This window comes from Elephantulus edwardii, unplaced genomic scaffold (genome assembly GCF_000299155.1).
Source record: "Elephantulus edwardii isolate Elephantulus edwardi_28Jun2011 unplaced genomic scaffold, EleEdw1.0 scaffold00097, whole genome shotgun sequence".
Lineage (NCBI taxonomy): Eukaryota > Metazoa > Chordata > Mammalia > Macroscelidea > Macroscelididae > Elephantulus > Elephantulus edwardii.
The window spans coordinates 3360331-3366557 of NW_006399847.1; the positions used below are offsets into that span (position 1 = coordinate 3360331).

At 39.5% G+C, this 6227-nt stretch overlaps 1 pseudogene; it reads right to left on the bottom strand.

Moving 5' to 3' along the window:
• Positions 1 to 547: 547 nt before the first annotated feature.
• On the bottom strand, positions 548 to 2489 carry LOC102851573 (annotated as a pseudogene).
• Positions 2490 to 6227: the final 3738 nt, after the last annotated feature.

Consider the following 6227-nt stretch of genomic DNA (forward strand, 5'->3'; position numbering starts at 1 on the left):
CATCATCTGTAACACATTTGAGGCCAAGGCTGTAGCCATTGTGCCAATCTATCTCATTGGAGCTTCCTATTTCTCGCTGACTCTCCCCCTTGCCAGGAATGATGACCCTTTTCAAGGAATAGTCTCTTCCAGCAAGATGCCCAATGAATATGAGACAAAGCTTCACCATCCTTACTTCACCATCCATGTGGCTGAAGTTTTACCAAGGCATCTCTGTTTGTTCTTTTGGAAGTCCATAGGATATTCAGTACTATTCTTCTCAAACACCACAACTCAAAGATATCATTTCTTCTTCTAGCATCATTATTCATTGTCAAGCTCTCAGATGCGTAGCTAGTGATTGAAAAGACCATGCTGCTTAGTGGTAAGAATTTGTGCTGCTAACTCAACAACAGGTGCTTCGAATCCACCAGGGGCTTCAAATCCACCAAGTGCTCCACTGAAGAAAGATGGGTAATCTACACCCATATGATTTACTGCCTCTGAAGCCCTGCTAGAGAGTTAGCTATGGATCTGTTCTTACTTGAGAGTACACAACAAGGAGAAGCTATCTTCGGAGCCTCTGAATGGGGCAAAGAGTTAATACACTTTAAGGTTAACAAAAGGTTGGATGTTTGAGTCCACATAAAGCAGCTTTGAAGAAAGACCTGAAAACTCAAGTAGTGCAGCTCCACTCTTATACACATGAGGGCAGTCACTAGTGACAAGTGGTGGGCAATGCCTCGTGTCCTCCTGGCATTGAGATTTCCTCCAGTGGAAAGCCGTCAGACTCCTCCAGCTTTAAAGCCATGGACTTCCTCCTTGTATAAAGCCTTCTCTGCTTGTTCTATCTGGAAATGGTCTACACAGTAGTAGTCCTTTGCATGTAAGGAAAGATTCATCATGCCCACCTTATATTTAAGATAGTCCTTTAGGTTTTCCATAAACTCCCTACTTTCTCTTTAGATTGCAGGCTGTAGGAAGGCAAGAACAATTTCCTATACTCCTTTCTTTCTACACATTCTTTCTGTGGACTAAGTAAATCACTGACTAAATTAATGGATGAATGGAGTAATTTAAGGCTATACTCTGGGAAAGAAATGCAGGAAATTGGTGTTCTGCTTACAAATGCCACCTCAGCTAAAGGAACAGATAAACAGTAAATGCAGCAGAAGGCAAAGTTTCCGGGGAACTTGAACATGGCTAATGACTCAATTTGACTATGAAAAACCACCTCCTTTAACAAGAAAAATTAAAAGCAATTTCCCCAAAAGAATACTTTATAGAATCTAGTCTAAATCTTTGTCTTCATTTTAAATGGGTGACAATTGAAACAAAATTATACACTCTATGTTATGCTATGTCTTGTGGAGTCAGAATGATCTCATAGCTGACCCTCCAGTCAGGGTAGCAAATCACATGGAGAGATAGCTCATCATTTTTTCTGAGGAGCAGCTGGTGGATTCAAAGTTCTTGGCTTTGCAGCACAATTTATAAATGGCTACATAAGTGTTTACCATAAAAATTATCCCTTAGTTCTTTAAAATATGTATTTCAGATCACAGAAAAATCACACCTCATAAAATTACCTTAGCACTAGGCATAACCATAAATGAGAAGAACCATAGAGATGGTTGTTGTTGTTATGTGCTATCGAATCACCTGTGACTCATAGCAATCTCTATGTGGCTTAACTCTGAACCTGGCCCTATACTGAGTCAATCCATCTCATGCTGGGTCTTCCTCACCTGCGCTGTCACTCCACTCTTCCAAGCATGACGTCCCTCTCCAAGGACTGGTCTCTTCTGGCCACATGCCCAAAGTATGTGAGATGGAGCTTCAAAATCCTTGCCTCCAGGGAGCAGCTTAGTTTCACTCTCTCTAGGAAGAACTGCTTCAGTCTCCTGGCAGTCCATGGTATGTTCAACACTCTTTTCCAGCACCACAACTCAAAGGCATCGATCTTTCTTCTATCATCTTTTTTTTTTTAATGGGAAAAGAAATACCTTTATTTCATTAAGGGTGGTGTTCAGCTCAGAACTTCTGGAACTGCTTTTTGGTGCCCGTGGCCTTGGTGACCTTGAGCATGTTGAAGTACATGTCTTCCTCAAAGGCTGGCACTTGGCAATGGTGACAATGTCCCTGATCTGGGCATCTCTGAAGCAGGGAGACAGGTGCACAGACATGTTCTTGTGACACATCTTGAAGCTATTGTACTTGTGGATGTACTGGAGGTAATCTCTGTAGATGACAATGGTCCTCTGCATCTTCATCTTTGTCACCACGCCTGACAGAATTTTCCCTCGGATAGAGACATTACCAGTAAAGGGGCATTTCTTGTCAATGTAGGTGCCCTCAATGACCTCTTTGGGTGTCTTTAAGCCCAGACCGATGTTCTTGTAATAATACAGGAGCTTCTCCTTGCTGGTTTCACCCAACAGCATTCTCATTTTGTTCTGGAAGATGGTCAGCCGCTTCTGGTAGGCGCACTTGGTCTAAATGTCCGCCATCTTCCCGGCCGCTTAGAAAAAAGCTACTTCTTTCATCTTTTGTTATTGTCCAGCTTTCTGATGCATACCAAGTGATTATGAAGACCATGGCCTGCATCTGGCACACCTTAGTCTCCAGATTGACATCATTGCTCTTCAGTAATCTAGAGAGGTCTCTGATAGCAAACTTTCCCAGTGCAATTTGTCTTTTGATTTCCTGGCTGCTGGTGTCAAGAGTGTTGATTGTGGAACCAAGTAACTCATCAACAATCTCAGTCTCTTCTTTGTTTAGCATGAAGCTGGCAATTGGCAGGTTGTCTCACATACTTTGTTAAGCTTTGTCTCACATACTTTGGGCATGTTGCTAGGAAAGTGGCTATTCCTTGGAGAGGGACATAATGCTTAGTAAAGTGAAGGGATGACAAAAAGGAGAAAGAACCTCAACAAGGTAGACTGACGCAGTGACACAGCAATGGGCTCAAGTATGTCAGAGATTGTGAGGAAGGCATAGGACAAGCAGAATTCAGATCTAGTGTTCATAGGGTCACTCTGGGTTATACTTGATAGCATCTAACAACAACTTTTTTCCTATAGTAAGAAAGAAATCCTCTTGTTCCCATTACAGTAGTAATAGCTTTGAGATGTTGCACTCTGGGGCAAAAGGTTTATATGAGTGGAACAAATCCCCTAAATAGCAGATAGTGGAAAGGGCCACCTGCTGGGTTAGTGTCCTTTTCCAAGGGCTGTCAGATTGATGTTGACAAGGACATATAGCATTCAGCCAGAGGCAACTATGGCTGAGGTGTGCAGTCTGGTCAAGAGCAAGCATGGCTTGGGCTGCAGTCAAAGTGACAGACAGGGGTCAGGAGACCTGGAACCCCTGGAGCAATGCTAGCTTTATTGTTGTTGTGGTGGTGTTCTCTACAATCAGAACTGACCCATAACTGGCCCTCCAGTGGGTTTTCAGAGGCAGTTAATCACATGAGTGGAAACTGCCCATCCTTCTGAACCATGTGCCTTCAGGATTGCAGCACAGCTTCTTTAGACCACCATTGAGAACGTCAGAGAACTATAAACTTATAAAGATTTAAAACTTTATAAAGATATAAAACTTTAGGGAAATGTGATTTTTTGGATTTTCATTAAAACTTTAGGATTCTCAAGGAGTGATTTGAGCCAAGTCTCCTTTGGGGTGTTGGAGGATGCTGCTGGTAGCATGGGGTCTGTGGAGTTTGCCTGGTGAACACACTGCCCTCCCCAGCCTCAGCCTACATGTTATAATCACCAAGTTTCTGGGAGTTTCCATTCAGTGGGTTGGTGATAAAACGGCAGGAGAAAAAATTCACTTGCATCTTTATACTTAATGAATCAGTGTGTGATGAACAGATAGACCTCACAATTAAGGCAAAGATGTCAAAATGAAACATTTTGATAGCTGGTACTATATTAAACTGTAATTTTTAAAAAACTAAATGTTATTCCTTCCTTAAAAGAAAACCAACCCAACAACCCAACAATTTGATGTTATTCAGTCTTTCAAGAAATACTTTGCTTCTTGCTCACTTATGACATGTACATGTAATATAACAACCCAACAATTTGATGTTATTCAGTCTTTCAAGAAATACTTTGCTTCTTGCTCACTTATGACATGTACATGTAATATAAAAGAAATAAAACCAACATCCCTACAGATCCCTTTGATAATGCTAGATATATTCTCCTAGCAGTATGCATGGATATCCTGATAGAACATCTCAACCATATATTGTTGTCATTTGCCATCTATACTGACGTGAGTCATAGAAGATCCTTCAGTAGGTTTTCAGAGGCTGTAAATCCCATGGGAAGAGATTGACCATGTTTTTCCAATGGAGTCGTTGATGGATTTGAACTGTGTGTCTTAGGATTGACAGTGCAATATAAGGCCACGAGAGCTCAACTGTATATTAGTCATTATGATTTAATCTCTGTTTTCCTTTTTCCTGTGTAGTCTTTCTAATAATATTAAAGAAATGAATCAGTGCAGTTGAAATGAATTTATAAACATAGTTTGGAAATTCTCTTTATCAATATTATACTATACATATATTTCTTTTTAATGATCAAGTTTAAGGGTGTGTGTAACTTGGCACTACAGACAATATCTAATGAGGGTTCTGGTAACTTTCCATCTGCCCTCTTTATTCTATTCAGAATTTTCTCTTTTTAAATTTTTTATTAGTTGCTTACAAAGTTTGTATACATTTTGTTTCACACTCTTCTTCATTCACATTGTTCTTCATGCAATCATACTCATGCATTATGTTTTATAAAATTAATCACTATTGGACTTTGCCCATCATTACCCTGTCTTTTCTCCCAGATACTTCCCATTTCCTCACCTCCCTCTAAACTGTGGTTTGGCCACCATCCATCCTCAGCCTCTCTCTGAAGTTCCCATACATTTTTTACTAATTATCTTTCTATTTTAACAGTAATGGTCTCATATACTGTTGGTGAGATTGTACCACTCTGGAAGACAGTTTGGCATATCATCAAAAAGTTGAACATAGAAACTCCATATGACCCAGCTATTCTGCTACTAGGAATATATCCCAAGGAAATTAGATCAACATTTTGTCTTTAAATAATTCTCTTACTTGCATCTCCACCATTTCCATCTTGTTTATTAAAGTCTCAGTAAGGCAGGTTTTTGGGTATCAGCTAAGTTGTGAATTTAGAGCTATGGAAATAGCTGGGCTAGAATTTCCCCAGACTATGTTCTGTGGACCTCTGGTCCTGAGAGAGGTTCTTTAAAAAGGAAATTTCATACAATATGTTTGGGGAGAGTTGACTATTATATTTCCCCCCTTTAGAGGTTCACAATGCCTATAAAAATTTGTGATGTTTCTGCAATAAAAAGATCCTTTTAACATTTTTACCCCAGCATTTTGCAGAACTGTGTGGCCTGACCCTTTTCATAATATCTATCACCATTTCTTAAAATTGCCATTCTTCAGAACAAAACCAATGAATCGCTGCTCCATTCCAAGTTCTTGTTATATAGATGAGGAAATTGAGGATGTGATTCATTCTCCTTTTATATAAATCACAATTTACTCACAAGGACCTTGGGTAAGTACAGATAATAGGCTTTTGAAGCAGAAAGGAGCTTGCAAAACATCTTATAATGGAAAATGGGAGATAACTTTGAGATGACTATTAAAAGGAAAAAAAAACTTGATGAAAGAAATGTATTGGGAATTTAATTGATTTACCCAAGGTTAGTAATTAACCAATGTCAGAAGAGAAGGAGAAAACAAAATGTCTCCATTTCTGTTTTCTTCCTTCCCATCAAAGAGTACTTTTCACTATGAGAGGACACTTATGAGAAGTGATTAGAGCTTGTGTTTCAGTTTATTTTTTGTTCAGTAGTTTTCCTCAGTAGAGCAGAAACTCTTTTGATAAAAGTTCACCTAAACTGGATTAGTGGACACTCTTTATTTCCTTTGAGAACAGTGGGTCACACAACACATAGTCACTTTAATCTTACCAAGCATCTCCAATATAATCCAATAATTTTCTTCACATCTGAATTATCATCATGCAACACTAATCAGGTACTATATTAGGTGACTTTGTTGTTGTTGTTGTGATGTGCCATCGAGTTGTTTGCGACTCATAGCAACCCTATGTACAAGAGTCCTAAACGCCGTTTTATCCTGTGCCAATCTTGCTCTCTCAAACACATTCATTCCCACCACTCCACTCACAGAA